This window comes from Tamandua tetradactyla, chromosome 17 (genome assembly GCF_023851605.1).
Source record: "Tamandua tetradactyla isolate mTamTet1 chromosome 17, mTamTet1.pri, whole genome shotgun sequence".
NCBI classification, from domain to species: Eukaryota; Metazoa; Chordata; class Mammalia; order Pilosa; family Myrmecophagidae; genus Tamandua; species Tamandua tetradactyla.
Genome location: NC_135343.1, coordinates 59804054 through 59823792, shown reverse-complemented (window position 1 = coordinate 59823792; position 19739 = coordinate 59804054). Strand labels below are relative to the sequence as shown.

At 43.4% G+C, this 19739-nt stretch overlaps 1 long non-coding RNA gene across 1 annotated transcript; it reads right to left on the bottom strand.

Annotated features, from left to right (window-relative positions):
* Window positions 1-479: 479 nt before the first annotated feature.
* Window positions 480-2576, bottom strand: LOC143661663 (uncharacterized). Its single transcript, XR_013164772.1, has 3 exons — window positions 2511-2576; window positions 2136-2233; window positions 480-581 (listed from the first exon to the last, which is right to left on the bottom strand). It is a non-coding gene; the product is annotated as an uncharacterized LOC143661663 (long non-coding RNA).
* Window positions 2577-19739: the final 17163 nt, after the last annotated feature.

Here is a 19739-nt window from a genome sequence, read left to right as displayed (position 1 = left end):
TGGACAGGGATTTGCCCAGAAACTTTCTTGTCACGTGGTCATAGGTGATCACAAATATCTGTTAAATGAATGAAACTGATTTGGTATCTCTGACCTCATTTATGCCAAGCTGAACCTCTTCAAGACCCAGCTCAAAGCTGGTGGACTTCCCTGGGCAACCTTGCAGCAGGACTCCTTCCCAGCATCGTGTGCGCTTCTTGCAATCCTCCCGATTTCTGCCTTCTGTTCTGGAGACCCGTGAACTTGCCCCATCTCTCCCACTGAATTCCAAGTTCCTTAACATGAGGAGGCATGGTTTGTTTAATTTGGATCTTTTCCCATCTTTCTAGCCCAGTACATAGTTGTCAGTGGGATCTTCTAATTAGCCAAGCTAAGGAGAGATGCCGTGAGGGTGAGGCTGGGGTCAGGGAAGCTGGCAGCCCCGGTTGGCGCATGGCACCTTCTCGGAACTTGGTCCTCCTGTGTCTGAAGAGGGTTTGAGCCAATGATCTCCCAGGTTCCTCTCATGTGCATGATGCCCCTTGGCAGGACAGGTGCAGTTCTCTTCTTTCAAACTCCGCAGGCTGATATGTAATCTAGAGCTTCAGAGCACCAAGAAACGACACACCTAAGCAGACCCCATGGATTTCCATCTTTTTTATTTTTATTATTTTTATTTTTTTTTTATGGATTCCCATCTTGAGAGAGGAAGAATCCCTACAGATCACGTGGTTTCATCTGCTCATTTTAAAGTGTTTCTCTTTCTGCCTTTTCCCCAGAGAATTAACATTTGCAGGCAAAAATAGCTCCTTTGCTGAGCTATTTGTGTATAAATATGACTTGAGTAAAGTCTCTAAAGGATGGTCACCCCATTTCCTCTTGTCCTCTCACTAAGAATGACCGAGTTTACACCCAAGATTGGAATTTTCAAGGACTCTTAAAGCCCTCTGTGTATTTTTAAAAATCTTTTCAAATGCACGAACAATGTATTAACAACAGTAAAAGATTATTGAATCAAATCGCCCCTAATCAAACAACCTGACTACAATTATTTTTCTTAATTTTTTTCAACTTTTTAAAATTGTGAAATAGAACAGAGACAGAAAAAAAAGCAATAAATTTCCAAGTAAATTTAAACAAGTAGTTATAGAACAGATTTTAAAGTTTTGGTATGGGTTACAGTTCCATGATTTTTTGTTTTATCTTCTAGCTGTTCCACGTCACTTACAATTATTTTTACCAATTGCCTTCTAGTTTTACCCATATAAGTAGATAGTTTTTACTGTGGTGATCAGACCAGATAGACAACCTTGTATTCTACATTTTCCTCTGAACAATCCATAAACAAATAGATATTTTACCAAATGTATTCTTCTTACACATCATGAGTTGGTAAATTCAGGTCGAATCTATCATTCTCCCTTTACGGGAGTGGGCACCGGGCTAAAGCTATGTAGGATACAGGAAGGTAAAGGCTTAAGAGCTGACCCCTGCCTTCAAGTAGTTTACAGCCTTGCAAGGAAATAAGCCACCCAAGCAGGAAACATCCTAGGGCAGCAGATAATTACATGGAAAGTTTTGTAGCACAAATTACTCTGTGCACATGGCAAGCAGGACTCGAGGTAGTGGAGAGTTGGTCAAGGGTTGGGGGCTAAGAGAAGGCTACCTCCCCCTGGAGAAGGGAGAGTTGGGTTTAGCTGTGATGGGGCAGAGGGGTTGCCAGGGCAGAGCCAGTCCCAGTGGGGACAAGTGGGTGAAGACATGGAAGTGCTACATAAGGGGGACATGCACTTACTTTGGGGGCCACTGGGGCAATTGGTCCAACAGGTAGAGATGGTGAATATGTCAGAGACTAGCAGACTCTGAAGATAGAAAGGCAGTGGGACCTGGGCAGCAATTTGAGGTTTCCTGACAGCCAGACAGAAGAGCAAAATTAAAGTCATGGGGCTGCAGAAGGAGGGGAATATGGCAAAATCAGTGCTAGGGTCTCTTGGCCCAGCAAGCCGAGTGCAGGCTAGTGTCTTGTTTCTCAGAAGGAAGGAGCTTGATCCATCTAGACGTAGCCTAGATAGGGTAAATGTTAGCAGTTCGAGAGGAAGAGGTCAAAGGGCACGTGGGCCCTGGGCCCTGGGAAGGGATGGCAGTTCAGGACTCACAGATCAATGCACGGATGGGGTCAGCACCTCGCGTCCTGCTTGCACCTCTGCTCCACCTGGCATAGTGCCTGGCACAGGAGGGCTTTGGCATGTATTTGCTGAAAGAGAGTTGATTCAAGTCTAGTTTTACAAAACTTTTGTGCAGTGTCAGGCACATTCCTTCTCCAGGCTTTGGTGTCTTGTGCAAGACGGGGGAGGGGGGGTATTTTTTCAGGAGGCCTTCACAGTGGTTTAGGGGTGAGTCAAGCCAGGCAGCCCCATGAGTCCTGGCTGAGGTCCCTAAGAACTGGCGTGTCGGGCCATTGCCCTAAGATCCCATCCCAATTAGTCTTAGCAGCAGCAACCTCCTGCCTCCTTTCCCTTCTTGCCTCCTACCTGGGCCTCTCTGGGTGGTAAGTGGATATTGCCTGGACTCATCAATTATTACGGCTGGGAGGCAGCTTACACAGCAGCTTGTGTGCCCTCCTCATCAGACAGGAGAACCGACTCAGGGAACAGGGCTGACGGGAACCATGCCTCAGTCATGGTGGGAACCCATCAGCTCCTTTATGCACACATTTAACAAATATTCCTGAGAACACACCATGTGTCAGGCACCTGAGCAAACGGGTGAAAATGCTGAGGTCAGGAGATCCGTAAGGCCGATAGTGAGTGGTGCCAGGGAGAAAGCAGGGGGCGGGAGAAAGGGGAACAGTTGGGACTTGTGCTTGTAGAAAGGCTAGCTAAGGAAGGCTTTGGAGAGAATATTAGAGCAAAGAGCTGACCAAGAAGATGGAGAGAGCAGGGCGAAGAGAAGGACACTCTGGGCTCCCCTTCCAGAAGTAGGAGGAAGGACACGGATGCAAAGCCATACCCAATGAGCTGAATATATAGAATCTGCAAAATAGCCAAGGGAAGCAAGTTTACAGCTGTGGCCAGTGACACAAGCTGAGTCAGAGGCCAGCAGCACCCAGGCCTTGGCTGTGTGGTGGGGAGACCAGATATGTTTACGTAAACGCTCCTGGCAGATGCCCTCCTGGCAATCTCTTTCATTAGCCACGCTTCCTGCCGCTGTTCCGTGCCCATGCGAGTGAAGGCCTCTGCCCTTGGGGCTGCCCAGGGCCCATGTGGATGCCAGGTTCTGCAGGAAGCAGTAGGCAGCTCAATACAGCCCTGCCTGCCCGGGCTCCCGCCTTCCAGAAGAAGCTGTCACATGCGCAGGGTCAGTGCCATCGCCCCGGGACTCTCAGCTTCTTCCGGAGCCCAGGCCTTCTGCTCTTTGGGTGGCCCAGAAGGAGTTATTGGAGTTTGGCCAAGCTGGGCTCGGACACTGGCACTAGCTCTGGATTTCATCTGTATGCCTTTTTTCCCTCCCCCAGAAGTCAAGGACAGTATAATTCGGCAATCTCTTATTACCTCTTAGCTGCCAGGCACCTGGTCTGGTGCAGGGACTATTAAGATTGATAAGGCATAACCCCCTTCCCCCCAATCAGGGTAACTGACACAATTGCATGCACGTATGTGGGCATGAACTAACAGGTGCTTGTGGGAGGCAGCCTGGGGTATTAGTAGGAAGAGTCCTGCACCAGAGTGAGACAGCCTCGTCCTAGTCCTGGTGACACAATCCCTCTCTCTGTGGGTCTTTGAGTCTCCGACTTGCCCTCTGGAACTCTAAATTTTTCCACTGCTGTTCGACTGGCATAGAAACGCTTGCCCCGTGTGCATCAGAGAGGTTGTTGGGAGGACCAGATGAGGCAATATGTAGATGCAGTAAAGTACGTACCACACACAGGGGGCTGCACACTCGCGAGTGTTCACATCATGGCTGTGCTATGCATGAGCCAAAGAGAACAGGCTAAAGCAAAGAAGGGGCACCAACAAGAGCAGGAGAAGAAGCCTCCTGCATCTTCATGTGTGGGCATTCGGTTGAGGTAGGACTATGCACTACCCCGACTGCCTGAAGTCCCAGCCCTCTGGAGTACCCCCAGCTCTCCAACAGCGCAAGAACATGTCCCCAACTCTGAGGAATGAGGCACTGGGGCTTCAAGGAGCACACAGCACCACACCAAACATTTTACAGACATTGTGTCGCTTAAGTGTTGACCACACCTTGCAAATAGGTATTATCTTTATTTTTCAGATTAATAACAATTAAAAGCACATTAAGTGCTTACAAAGTGTTTTTTATGTGTTTTAATATATTTCATCTTCACAAGAGCCTTGAGAGGTATGCTGCTATGATTCTTACTTTTTGGAGGGGGAAACTGAGGCAAACTGAGGGTAAATAATTTTGCGAAGGTCATACAGCTTGTACATGGCTGTGGTCAACAACTTGCTTACTCTTGGGTTAAGTCCCTAATCCTTTCCTATCCTTCCTAACCTCTGTGTTGTATCACAGAGAACTACATTTCCCAGGCTTCAGTGCGCTTTGGCTTCTAGGTTGGTTCAGTCAATGGGATGCACTAAGTGGAAGCTTCAAAAGAGAAAGGAGCAGGAGAAATGCCAGGGTATTTCTCCCCATCTCTCTCTAGGCTTTCTTTCTCTTTTTGGCTTCCTGTGGTTTCTCTGGGAACAGCTACATGCCCTGTTTGTCTCCAGTATCTGCTCTACAGCCCCTCCTTCCACAGTTTCATCTCCAATCAGGCATAGGGTTCTAGAGTCTACCAGATGGCCTAGCATGGAGTTCTAGATCCAAGGGATTAAACATCCCACCAGATGGTCAGGCACAGAGTTCTAGATCTGTGGGTTTCTAGAGTCCACCATGTGGCCCCCCTTCTGGGCGTTAGCAACATTACCTCTTCCTGTTGTAGCCCTTGTACAGTGGCTGCCTGTACCTGCATGAAACTTCTCAGTCCTCCCATCTTCCATGTTTAAGTCCCTATATGAGATTCCCTCTTCTTGAAAGTCCTAGAAGACTTTCTGTTTTCCTGGGTGGACACTTACTGATACCCAGGCAAGTCCACAGTCTTTTCAGATGAGAAAACAGCCTCAGATTTACATAACTTGCTTTGGTTGCAAAATTAGTATTAAAATAGCCAAGAAAAATTTGGAGAATAAAGAAAATGAGAGGATATGTTTTAAGATATCAGAGCATACCTTGAAGGTTTCGTATTAGAAACAATGTAATGCTGCCACAGAATCACCAGAATAAATCAGTGGAACAGGATAAGATCCAGAAACAGTTGTGGGAGTAAAATAATATTTAACTCATTGGAGGGGCATTTCAAATAAATGGGAAAATGCTAGTAGAGGGATAATTGGACCACCTCAAAAAGCATATATGAAAGTACAAGAAAGAAAGGAGAATAGTCTGTTTGTTTTAAATCTTGGGATTAGTAAAACTATTTCCAAGCATGGATGAGAACAACAAAAACAACAAAAAGTAAAGGATAAAGCTTACAGCTTTACAATTTATACAACATTGAAAAATTTTAAATTGTGGTATGGACAAGAACTCAAAGTGCTAAAGAAATTCTTGCCTGACTGGCTATGTTTGAATTCTCTGCAGTACTATGAAGGTGGAGAAGGAAGCTGGGACTCTTGAATTCTCGCATGCTTACTAAATGGAAGAAACTGTGCATTGCTAGCCCTCAACCAGCTTAGGGCACCAACAACCGCCCCACAAGGGTGGCCAGTCTGGCTGCTGCCTCTTGGGTAGTTTTCTTTGGGTCCTAAAGCTGCAAAATGAGAGACACTCAAGCCAATGGTAGTAGGAAAGTGGAGATGAATAGGGCAGGAATTTTATACTTTTTTATAAAGAAAGTTACCCACTCGACTACTCATTCTTTGCTTATAAATGCCTGGGGCAGGGCAAGGGAGGATAGAGAATAAAGCAGGCTCTGAAGACTTGAGAAGGGGCACCTACAGCAGTGGTGAAAAGAGACCTGGTCCAGGGGAGCAAGGCAGCCAAGCAGAGCATTGACTTATTAATTCACTTTTATTAATAAGTTTGAGGACTTTCCCCAGACAGAAAACTTCAGCACAGGTTGGCTTTATTCATTTCCTTCTGTGGTATAGACTGCGTGCTTGGTACCAAGAGTGGGGTAATGTTCTCCAAGAAGCTGTGTATGCTCTGAATCAGCATCCATTGTATGGTGCTGTTTCTCCCATAGCCAGGATCCATGTGTCCAGGAACCAAGGGGTGGAAATGAGAGTGGCACCACTCACTATTACCTCTAGTGATCCACTAGGAAAATTTTTGCTTCCTGACCCTGCAACACTGAGTTCTGCTGGTCTACAGGTTTTAGTTCCAAAAGGGGGAGTGCTTCCACCAGGAGAAACAACAATGATTCCATTGAATTGGAATCTAAGACTGCCATCTGGTCACTTTGGATTACTCATGCCCCTGGATCAACAAGCCAAGAAGGGTATTACATTACTGGCTGGGGTGATTGACCCTGACTTTCAGGGGGAAATAGGACTGCAGCTACACAATGGAGGTAAAGAAGAGTTTTCCTGGAATATAGGAGACCCCCTAGGGCATTTTTTAGTACTGCTATGCCCTGTGATTAAAATCGATGGAAAACTGCAACAACCCAATCCAGGCAAGATACCAATGGCTCTGAAACTTCAAGAATAAAGGTTTGGGTCACTCCACCAGGCAAAGAACCATGGCCAGCTGAAGTGCTTGCTGAGGGTAAAGGGAACATGGAATGGGTAATGGAAGAAAGTCGTGATAAATATGAACTATGACATGTGATCAGTTACAGAAATGAGGACTGTAATGCTGCTTTGTTCCTCTTATAGTATTTTAAGTTGTAAGGCATCAAGTTTAAGAATGAATATTACCCAGGGACTTGCACCTTATTCTGAGGAGATTTAATGTGTTGCTGGTTGTATGCAGGACAGTTAAGTATTGTTAGGTGGGGAAAAATGTGTCTTTTATCATTTTCCATTTAGAAACTTAAGTATTGTTTAAGGTGATGTATATAGCTGCCAAGTTGAAAAGGGGTGGACTGTCATGGTCAGACTCATGTGTCAACTTGGCCAGGTAGTGGTACCTGTTTTTCTGGTTGGGCATGTGTTCTGGTCAGTCTATTGCTGCAAGGACATTTCATAGAATAAAATCATGATCATTTTGGCTGCATCCACAGCTGATTTCACTTGTAATCAGTCAAGGGGAGTGTCTTCTGCAATGAGTGACATTTAATCTAATCAATGGAAGGCTTTTAAGGAGGATTCAGAAGAGGCAGACTCTCCTCTCTTTCTGCTTTGGCTGGTGAGACTTTCCTGTGGAGTTTGACCAGACCCTCCATTGGAGTCATCAGCTTCACAGCCTGCCCTACAGGTTTCAGAGTCTACATTCCCACGGTTACATGAGAAACTTTTATAAATTTTATATTTACAGATATTTCTTGTTGATTCTGTTTCTCTGGAGAACCCTAACTAATACACTGGGCTTCTGAATGGTTTACATAATTTTGTTTTCAGTCTGAGTATCTCTTCTCACTTTTTTTTCTGAATTAGAGTTTTTCGTCCGTATTACTTGTACAAATATAGTAAAAAGTGAAATATGTTCAAATCTTGGAGGTTTCTTGGCAACTGTTAATTGGATATTTTGTCCCAACGTGGGACCCTGGGCTTTTTGTCCAAATGTGCTCTGTCCCTAGATGTGCTACCTTTGTGGACACATTTAATGAAACCTTTCAAATAAATGGAACTTTTCTTGTTTTGTTTTTTTTTTTTTTTTTTTTTTTTTTAGAGGGAGGAAGGGAAGGAAAGACAGAGAGAAGGAAGGAAGGAAGGAAGAAAGGGAAACATCTTTAAACATTTTCTTGTTTTATTGTATTTTGTTTGTTTGTTTGTTTTTTACATGGGCTGGGGCCGGGAATCGAACCGAGGTCCTCCGGCATGGCAGGCAAGCACTTTGCCCGCTGAGCCACCGCGGCCCGCCCTCTTGTTTTGTTTTAAAAATAGATAATTAATGAGTAGATCTAACCAAAAGAGATCTGTGAGGCTTTTGCAACAACAACAAAAAAACAAAAAACAATAACCACACAAAAGACAAGTTCCAGAATGTATGATGTCATTCTTATAGAAAAGAGAAAAACGAAGGAAGAAATAAATTGCACCTGGCATGTATATATGAGCATTAGAAGGTCTGGAAAGACAGCTGTGAGCTGTTGGCAGTAGTGGCCCCTGGGGAATGAGGAATGAAGATGGCAAGGGGGAAAGACTCTTCCTTTTTAAACTTATGCCTTTCTGTATTATTTTTTTCTTCAGAAATCAGATTCTACTACATAATGTTATATTCCAATGAAAATATTTAAACAGAACCAGAGAGGCATGGAGTCAGGATTTGAATTCAAGCAGCCTCTGGATCCCACGTCCTTCCAGTCCCACAGACACCCATGGAAATGAGATCATGGCCTCCTGAGCCTGGGGTGCGGTGGCCACAAGCCACAGGGCAATTAGCAAAGGAGGAGGAGGATGCTGCAGGCTAGGGGAAGGCTGTGGGAATGTGCGAGACATCCCCTAGGCTGGAGGCTCAGGCAGGTGCATCCTCGGGGAGTGGAAAGGAGAGGAGAAAGCAGGTGTACAAGGGTAAGGGGCTAAAACTTGATCCCACGGGGATGAGGAGCCACTGCTTGAAGAGACTGATCAAGATAGTGGTTTCCAAAATGTGGTTCAGGGACCCCCGGGAGGTCCCCAAGAACCTTCCAGGGGCTGGGGGCACAAATGAAATCAGAAGAAAAGATAGACGATAAAGATGATATGGTATAATCTAGAAATGCCTAGAGTGTATAATGATAGTGACTAAATGTACAAATTTAAAAATGTTTTTGCATGAGGAAGAACAAAGGAATGTCAATACTGCAAGGTGTTGAAAATAGATGGTAATTCATATTTTAAAACTTTAACTTATGTGTGAGACTAAAGCAAAAAATGTTGATTTGGTGCAAAATTTATATTTTGATTAATGCATTTCCTAATATAACTTGTGTGGACAGCTTAATTGAACACCATAAGCACATGGAAGCTTGAGTAGGGCATGAGATCTTGTAGGTTTGTCCAGAGTGATGTCCTGATAAATCCCACAGTGATTTGAACAGTGAATAAAAATGTATTTGCAAAATGTCCTTGGGGGAATGGCGAGAAAGGGGGAAAATTGAACATTGCCATGTGGAGAATTCCTGATATTCTCACAAGCAGTGGGGACAAGCAAAGCAATAGGCCGAGCCCTCAATCTTGGGGTTTGTTCATATGAAACTTAACCCCACAAAGGATAGGCTAAGCCTATTTAAAATTAGGCCTAAGAGTCACCTCCCAGAGAACCTCTTTTGTTGCTCAGATGTGGCCTCTCTCTCTCAGCCAACACGACAAGCAAACTCACTGCCCTTCCCCTCTCTATGTGGGACATGACTCCCAGGGGTGTAAACCTTCCTGGCAACATGGGACAGAAATCCTTGAACGAGCTGGGACTCAGCACCAAGGGATGCAGAAAACCTTCTCGACCAAAAGAGGGAAGAGCAAAATGAGACAAAATAAAGTGTCAATGGCTGAGAGATTCCAAACAGAATCAGAGGTTATCCTGGAGGTTATTCTTACGCATTATATAGATATCACCTTTTTAGTTAAGGTATAATGGAGAGGCTGGAAGGAAGTGCCTGAAAATGTAGAGCTGTGTTCTAGTAGCCATGTTTCTTGAAGATGATTGTATAATGATATAGCTTTCACAGTGTGACTGTGTGAGTGTGAAAACCTTGTGTCTGATGTTCCTTTTATCTACCTTATGGACAGATGAGTAAAACATATGGATCAAAAATAAATAAATAATAGGGGGAATGAATGTTAAAATAAATTTAGTAGATTGAAATGCTAGTGATCAATGAAGGGGAGGGGTGGGGTATGGTGAGTATGAATTTTTTTCTGTTTTCTTTTTATTTCTTTTTCTGGATTGATGCCAATGTTCTAAGGAATGATATGATGATGAATATGCACCTATGTGATGATATTGTGAGTCATTGATTGTAGATCAAGAGTGGAATGATCATATGGTAAGAATGTTCATGTTTGTATGTTGCTATGTTTTTAAAAATTAATTAATTAATTAATTAAAAAAAAAAGACCCTTCCAGGAGATCTGTGAGTTGAAAATTCTTTTCACATTAATATTAATATTAATATCATTTGCTTTCTTTACTCTCATTCTTTCATGAACATATCATGGAGTATGTGATATGATTTGGTTTCATCACCAATATTATTATGTGATGAGTTTATTGGGCTTTTGAAATGGATTAATTCAACTTTTAAAAGTTCTCAGATTTAATTCCTAGTACAGTAAATACTGATAGAAATAACCCTACACACAAGACTCTTTGGGATGCTCATAATTTTAAGAGTATAAAGTGTTCCTGAGACACCCAAAATATATATTTTTTAAAAAAGAGACCCTCTCCCCTAGAGAGATGAACCACAGTAGGAATGAAAAGAGAGATTATGGAGGGCTGCACCTCCCCACCGAGATTCCCAACAAGTATGGAGGGGGAAACCTATACTTTTTGCTGCATAATAATAAAAGACAGGAGAGAGAACCACTGAGGGAAGGCTAGTAAATGGAAAGAGCCAGGACTTGGTGATTTTCAAAAACCTCGGCCTCTCCAGAAGAAAAGATGGTAAAATTAAGAAATAGTTTCTGTTCCAGTTTGCTAAATGCTGCCAGAATGCAATATCCTAGAATGGCCTTTAAAAAGGGAATTTATTAAGTTTCAAGTTTAATAGTTCTAAGACCATAAAAATGTCTGAACTAAGGTATCCAGATAAAGATACCTTGACTTGGAAGAAAGTGCTAGATGGTATCCAGGTTTCCTCTGTCACATGGGAAGGCACGCAGCGGGTGTCTGCTGGTCCTTCTTCAGCTTCTCTGGGAGAAAGTCTGGATTTCTTCTCTTGGCTCTCTTGGGTTCTGGCCTTCTGAGCATCTCATGGAAAGGTACAGGGTGGCTTCTGCTGGGTTCTGGTTCCTGTCTACCTTCTGTCTCCTCGCGCAGCTCCTGGAGTCTCCCGGGGCTTCTGAATTTCCAAACGTCTGCGTCTATGTCTGCATTTGAGGTTTCTCCAAACTGTTTCCCCTCTTAAAAGACTTTAATAAACTAATCAAGACCTACCTTGAAAGGGCAGTCACATCTACATCTAACAAAAAAGCCCCATCTACAACTGGGTGTGTCACACCTCCACAGAAGTAATCTAACCAAAAAGTCACACCCACAATTGAGTGGGTCAGTCTCCATGGAAACAATCTAATCAAAGGTTTCCACCCTAAACAATAGGTCTGGCCCCACAAGATTGGGTCAGGATTAAAACATGGGTTTTCTGGGGTACATAATAGTTTCAAATCGGCACACCTTCTGAGAAAAACTTTCCCTGCCAGGAATACAGTGGTCTAGGGATAAAGCAAAGGGTGTAACTATAAAATTTTTTGCTAAAGTGTCAGAAAGATCAAGGGTAATAACCCGATGTGCGACTCAGTCATAAGAAGGGCCCTTGGAGAAGAAGTGTGTGCTTCACGGTTTCCCTCAGCCCAACAACAAGCCTTCTAGGAAGCGAAAGTGCATTGTCAGCAGGAGGCCAAGGAAAAGGCTTACCTCCCTGAGTTCTGTGTGTATGCTTTTGTCCAATGGAGAGAACCTCAATGAGCGTCACCGGAGGCCTACAAAGTTTTTGTGAGAATTGTATAAGCAACAACTGCCTGCTTGGACTGCAAGGGACAGAGACAGTACAAAATGAAAAAAAGGCTGTTAGCCCCCCAAATTCTACTGGCAGGAAGAAGTCTGAAAAAAAAAAACAAAACACTCAGCTGAAACACATATACTACCTTCCACAGTAAGGAAAGGCTCAGAGGAGCGAACTGACAGCCCAGAGGGCACAGTCAAGAGGCATGAAGGCTCCTAGGATTTGAATCTGAATTGAAGAACTTCCGGTAGAAAGATGGCTGGGTTTTGAAATTGCCGTGGAGCAGACTCTCCTGTGTGGCCTCTGTTTCCTCCTTTTTGAAAAGGAATGCCTGTAGCAGTTATCCTATGTCTGGTCCATCTTGGTGTGGGTGGAGGTGGTAGATGCCATGTCTACTTTCACAGCTCTACAGATGGAGAAGTACACTTAAGAAACTATACTGGAGGAGCCTAACTCAAACCTGCACCTGATTTAAATGATTAGATTCTAGACTTTGAAATAAGGCTATCATGAATGGGCAATGAATATATTTTTCATGTGAGAGTGGACATGAATTGTTGGGGGTGGGGTGGGGATCTGTGGTGGTTGGAGCTATATGTACCCCAGAAAACATGCTCTTAAACCTAATCCATTCCTATGGATGTGAACCCATTGTGAGTAAGACCTTTGGATGAGGTTACTTCAGTAAAGGTGCAACCCACCTCCATCAGGATGGGTCTTAATTCTGTTACTGGAATCCTTTATAATCAGAATGAAATTCAGATACAGAGAGAGAGAAAAGCCACAGGAAACAAGAAGCCGAAGTTGAATGGAACTTGGAAGAGAATAGAGAGGCCAGGAGAGGCTTCTGTGTGCATGGTCATGTGACAGCAGAGCCCAGGACTGAGGGCCACCAGCAGCCAGTTCCAGAATGCCAGTCTTCAGGAAGAAAGCATCGCCTTGATGACGCCTTAATTTGGGCTCTCTCTTAGCCTCAAAACTGGGTGCAGATAAATTCCCTTTGTTTAAACTGACTCATTGCACAGATATGCTTGAGCTGACAAGGAAACTAAAACAGGCCCAGGGGACCAACTACGGTAGGCAGCTTCTAAGATGTCCCCCAAAGATAGCACTTTCTAGTATTCATGCTCTTAGGAAATCCCTCGCCTTGAGTAGATCTGATATATCTTGCTGTATCATCACTTCTGAGATGTGATGCATCACTTCTGAGATTATGTTACAGAGACTCTTGGCTTCCACCTTGCCCTTCCTGCTCTCTCTTGCTTGCTCTCTTGGAGGGAATGCAATTGCTGCCCTGTTACAAGAGAACTGAAGGAAACCTCCAGCCAATAACCGGCAAGGAACTGAAACCCTCAGTCCAGCAACCCATGAGGAAATGAATCCTGCCCACAACCATGGGAGTGAGCGTAGACTCAGAGCCTCGGTTAGCTGAGCCTTCAGAGAAAACCAGCTCCAGGCAACATGGATATTGCAACTTTGTAAGAAACCCTAAGCCAGAAGGGATGGCTAAACTCACCCACATTCCACACCCACAGAAACTAGTAGATAATATATACTTAGTATTTTAAGTCACTAAATTTTGGGGCAATTTGTTCCACAGCAATAGATAGCTAATATAGGGGCAAACTTGAGAAGGAGCAAACAGAAGCTTTTTTTTTTTTTTTTTAGAAACTTCTTTTGTCTCCATTGTTTTATCAGAAAATTTTCCAATGTACAGAAAAATTGGAAGAACTTTTCTTATGAATGTCCCTATACCACCACCTTTGGTGAACTATTTTTAATAGTTTGCTGTAGCTCCTTTATAAATTAAGTTGTATCAGATGTAGTTGCTATTTTCCATAGGTCAAAAAATGCTAAGTATTGGCACACCTCAAAAGGCTCAATCTTGTAACTTTCTATATGTTTATCTGCTGACATTTGAAAGTATGTTGCAGAATTCATGCCACTTCACCCCTAAATACTTAAATATCCACTAAAAATTTGAAAAACTTCCTCCATTAATAAACGCTATTGTCACATGTAAGAAAATTAAATTAATTTCACCTAAGAAAATTCCATAATGAAATCTAATATATATTACATACTCAAATTTCTCTGGTGGTCCCTAAGATGTGGTTGGTAGGAATTTTTTTAAAACAGTTTTATTCACACACCATACAATTCATCTTAAGTGTACAATCAATGCCTCCTGGAATAATCACTTACCTATGCATCCATCACCATAATCTATACGAAAACATTCCCATTTCTTCCAAAAAGGAAGAGGAGAAAAAAAGTCCCTTACCCCTCCCTTATATCTCCTTACTCTTGACATTTAGCTCTGTTATAGTTACGACTGATGAAGGAATATTACAACGTGACTGTTAACTATAGACCTTAGTTTGCATTATATTAATGGGATGGCATATGGGAAAAATGCGATTAAATTAAATGAATGCAAACTATGCATTAATTACGTTTTTCCCATGTGCCATCTCATTTTTAACACCTTGTAATAGTGACATACATTAGTTCCAGTCCATGTAAAAATTTTCTTATATTTGTACAAGTAACTACTCTTGTACGTCATTGTCTACTCTAGGTTTCACTAAGTTATATAGTCCCAGTTTTATCCTCTTGTAGCTGGATTTTTGAATGAGGAATCAAATATTGCACTTGAATATTATATACCTTTGATCTTAAAGTGACAGTGGTGTTTATTTATGGAGAGGAGTTTTCAGATTTTTAGGGGATATTTAAGTATTTAGGGGTGAACTCCTACAAGAAGGGTCTCAGCCCCGGGTTGTTGAATGCTGCTAGACGTATGTTTGTGTGTGGGTGTTGGCAGATAGTTTCTCTAAGACAGGACACACCAAAGGGTCGTTCTTGACCCTTTGGTGTGTCCTCTCTTAGAGAAATAAATAGCAGGCAATTGACTTGAAGAAGCAGAAAAGCCAAAAATCATGCCTCAGCAATAGTCCACTGGGTTGATTTTGGTGGTAGGTGGCGGGGGTTGTTCCATGTGACTTTGAATAAGTGATGTAAGCTCCATTCCTTTCTAGCTTGGGGATAATAATACAGGCCTGTGTACCTCAGTGAGAAGTCACTTTTGAAAACACTCTGGAGACCATCAAAATCCATGCCAGCGTTAGCTGTTTGTTTTTTTAAGAGATAAAGGCAGATACTTTTATTATGCATTTTTAATTTTTTTTATTGTGAAAAATAACATATATATCAAAAAAGCAGTAAATTTCAAAGCTCACTGCAACAATTAGTTGTAGAACAGATTTCAGAGTTGGGTATGGGTTACAGTTCCACAATTTTAGGGCTTTACCTCCAGCTGCTCCAAGATACTGGAGGCTAAAAGAAATATCAACATAATGATTCAGCAGTCATACCCATTTGTTAAATCTTATCTTCTCTGTATAACTCCACCTTTGCCTTTGATCTTTCTCCCACTCTTTAGGGGTATTTGGGCTATGCCTATTCTAACTTTTTTCCTGTTGGGAGGGGCTGTCGATAATATGGAATAGGGGGATGGAACTTGTTGATGTTCTGGAGAGGCTGGGTCCTCTGGGCTTCAGGACTTACCCGGTCTAGGAATCCCTCTGGAGGTTGTTTCTGGAAAGTAATCATAGTGCATGGACTCGTTATAGAATCTCAGATAAAGCTCTGGGTGTCCTTTAGGGAGTGTTAGTTATTAAAACCATGGGGAATTCAAGACTGTTGCACCCCGACCGCCACCCATGTTGCGACAAGAAGGCAAGTGGGATGTCTCAGGCTGGTGTCTCGCACTTCCCCTTTAGTCACACTCTGGATGTTGGGACCCAGAGCCAAAACGAGCCTAGCCTCATCTCTTGGTTGACTGACTTGTGTATGCCAGGAAAAAACATGTTCTTAATCTTAATCCCAGGTCTATGAGTGTGAACCCATTCATTAAAAGGGCTTAGTGAAGATGTTATTTTAAGTTAATCAGGATGAGTCTTAATCCATATTATTGAGGCCTTATACAGAGAACCCAGGAGTTACAGAAACCAGAAGGGAGAGAACATCATCGGATACAAGCCAAGGAATCCCAAGGATGGCTGGCCGCCAGCACCAGCATGCACAGACTCCTGGAGAAAGCCAGACTTGCCGATATCTTGACATTGGACCTCTTCTGCTCTCAACACTGTGGGCCAATTAATTCCGAATTAATTTGTCAAGCCAAAACCAGTTTGGGAGAGCAGCTGGGGCAAACTAAGACAGATACTTACATATATCATACATCATTGCCCTTACATTGTCTGGCCGAGGGCCTGAGGGCAGCTTGTCTAGACTCCTACTTAGAAATAAGATGCCAGGGGAATAGGCCAGGGCTTGTCACTGACTCCCCTGGAGCCCTTTCCTGGAGACTTTACATTCCCTCTTTCACTGTGGGTAGCTTGCACAAGTTACTTCAACACCTTTCCTCTGGGAAATGGTAGTCTTATTTTTCAAGGCTTCTTCTGGAGGCCTTAGAATACTGAGTATTATTTGTCAGGGAATTTGTGCCCAGGCCAGAGTTGGGCATGGTTAAAGGGCGGGAGCCAAGACCCAGGCTTTTTTGACCAACTCCTTCAAGCAAATAAGGTGAGAATGATGAATATCAGGCAGTCTCAGAAAACTGGAACCCTCCCCCACCAGAGATTTCCATAGAGTAGGAAGACCTACAAAACCAGAAAGAATTCTATTTTAAAAAAACACCCTTTATTGATAATAAGCTTAAGGAGATTTAGTTGGGCAAATCCCTAAGGATACTTCCTCCAAGTTCTATGGCAGCTTTTGTTCTCAAATGCCAGGTGTGAATTTCTCAATGTAACGTGGCAAGTCTAAATGCAACTAACCTATAACTGCTTACCTGTGAATTCTGTTATGTTCTTAAAATGGTTATGAACAAAGAGCTTTGGAAAGTTGCTAGTTAGTCTCTCAAGAGCTTTTTCACTTGACCAGACTATGTGATCCTAATAAATACCCTAGACTGTGTGGGACTTGGTAAGAAGATGAAGTCCAGCAAATGTGAGTGTGCATTAGTTGGTGACCCTGGCTAAGCTATTTAACATCACTGAGCTGGCATATGTAAAAGGGGATTCAAAATTCATTCAACAAACACATTTTGAATGTTGACCGGCATCTCCACCCCCAGCACTGTCCTAGATACCAGAAATCCAAGGTAAATAAGATACACACTCCTTGCTCTCATGCATAAAATATGTGAAATACAGATTTCCGATCTGTGCCTGTTTGAAGCTGTTATGTACCCCGGAAAAGCCATGTCCCTTTTCCTGATCCAATCTAATGGGGCAGCCATGTTTCTTCGAAATTGTGATTGAATTGTTTCCAGGAGATGTGGGTGGAAACTTTGATGAAATTACTCCCATGGAGACATGAGGCACCCAATTGTGGATATGGTCTTTTGATTAGATGGAGATGTGACTCCACCCATTCAAGGTGAATCTTCATTAGTTTACTGGAATCCTTTAAAAGGGGAAACATTCTGGAGTTGCTTGAGAGTCAACAGAGATGCAGACAATTTGGGGATACTTGGAGCGCCAATAGAGAGAGCAGATGCCTAGATACAGACGTTTAGAGATGCAGAGCCCAGCAGACATCTCCATGTGCCTTTCCATGAGTTGGTAAGCAAGCCAGAACCCAGAGTTGTGTCCCGGAGGAGCTAAGTGAAGGCCCACAGATGCTTAGAGGAAACCACTGGCATCAGAAGCTGGAAGCAACAAAACTGGAAACAAAAAACAGCGGACACCAGCCACGTGCCTTCCCATGTAACAGATATCGACCTCTCTTGAGTTAAGGTGTCTTTCCCTGGATGCCTTGGTTTGGCCATTTTTATGGCCTTAGAACTATAAACTTATAACTTAGTAAATTCTCTTTTAAAAAGTCATTCCATTTCTAGTATATTGCATTTCTGGAACATTAACAAACCAATACGCCATCTACCACCCTATTATTTACCCCTCGCATTAGTGTGGTACATTTGTTATAAGACACAAAAGAGCACTTTTAGAAGTGTACTATTAACTAGAGTCCATCCTTTACAACAGGGTTCACTGTATTGTGCACCACTATGTTTTAGTTTTTATTCTCAGAACATATATGTGACCTAAAACACCCCCTTTGAACCACATTCACAATTGTAATTCAGTGCTGTTAATTTTATTCACAATATTGTGCCACCATCACCACCAGCCATTTCCAAAACTTTACAATCTACCCCAGTGGAAATTCTGTACAGCTTAAGCATTAACTTCTTGGATTGTGTTGTTTATAGCAAAAAGGAAGTAAGCATTCTCCTTCTGCAGGGAGCACGGTCTTAGCTAACACAAGGCAAGAGGGCCTGAACCCGGAGTTACCTGCTGTCAGGAAGGACAGTTTAGCATTAACATTAACTAGACCAGCATAGCTAACCCAGGGCCCTAAGCCTTCTGGGAGCGGAGGGCGTGGGTGCAGAAGGCTTGAGCAATTAGGTCTCTGAATTCTTAAGTGTGCCAATATTATTCACAGAATGAAAGCATAATTGTCCCACATATGCATATTACTATAGTTGATGCGATGATGATATGATGAAAACAATATGGATCCCTCCCTTTCCATGAATTACTTGAGTCTTATTGGCATTTGTTGCCTTGTATATTTTCTCAATTAAACCTCACCCTGCTCCTTTCTGGCTTCAACCCTTTAACAGCTCCTCACTGCTCTCAGGATAAAGTCCAACTTGCCTCCCAGGAACCGCCCAGCCCTCGAGATTCTGCTGACCTCTCCTGGCGCGACCCCGCACCGCCCCGGCCCTGCCTCTCCCTGCTCTGCAGGAAGGCTCTTTTAGGCCAAGGCTCAAAGCCCTGGGGCCCAACTCAATACCTGTTCTGGCTTGAGCAGCTCCAGAGATCCTGAGTGCGGAAAGCTATTGGCCCTTCCCCAGGTACCCGGCCAGGTGAGGAGGCTGGCCTACCATAGGGTAGATGGTGTATTGGTTTGTTAATGTTCCAGAAATGCAAAATACTAGAAATGGAATGACTTTTAGAAAGGGCAATTAGTAAGTTATAAGTTTATAGTTCTAAAGCTATAAAAACTAAGGCATCCAGGGAAAGACACCTTGACTCAAGAGAGGTCGATACCTCTTACATGGGAAGGCAGGTGGCTGGTGTCTGCTGTTTCTTGTTTCCAGTTTTGTTGCTTCCAGCTTCTGACGCCAGTGGTTTCCTCTCTAGGAACCCCACTTGGGCACCCAAACTGGACAGTCCTCCCCAGTGGCCAGTCCGCTCTCCCCTAAGCCACCCTCCCTGCCCCGGCTCCAGTTCCACTCTCTCTCCCCCCTTCTTGTCCTCCGGGAACTCTCAAGGTGAAGATCACATGGCTGCCCCGGGGTCCCCTCCCTGTCACTGAGCAGGCAGCCCCCCTCACTGCCATCTCTCTGAACAAGTGCACGAGTCATTTTCCAAACCAGAGCTATTTTCCTCTCAAGGGTTTCAAAAATAAACCGCTTGGAGAAGTCACAGAGGTTCTGGATGGTAGTTTTCCACGGACTTGCTTTCTTCGGTTAGATGGAAACCCGAGGCCCGCATGCCCAGTATCTCCACGGCTGTGGATTATTTAAATCCCTGGGGGAGAAGCGTGGAGGCAGATGCTGGGGAGAGGGGATGGCGTATTCCACTCTCCTCCCACTCTAAACCCACCAAAGACAAAACCACAAAAAGAATGGAAAAGAAACAACTCCCTCTCTTCAAAGACAGAGAAAGCAGAGAGAACTCACTCCATTTTTTAAATTACAAAATATGCTAACAAAAGAATGTACTTAACATACAGGTACAGCTTAAATAATAACAATAAAATTGACACCTGTAGCTACTACCCAGCTTAAAACAGCTGAATTTAGTGCTTTAGAACATGGGCCCCTCCTGGGTCATGTCCACTTCCTCTCCTTCCAGGCAGTCACCGCTGT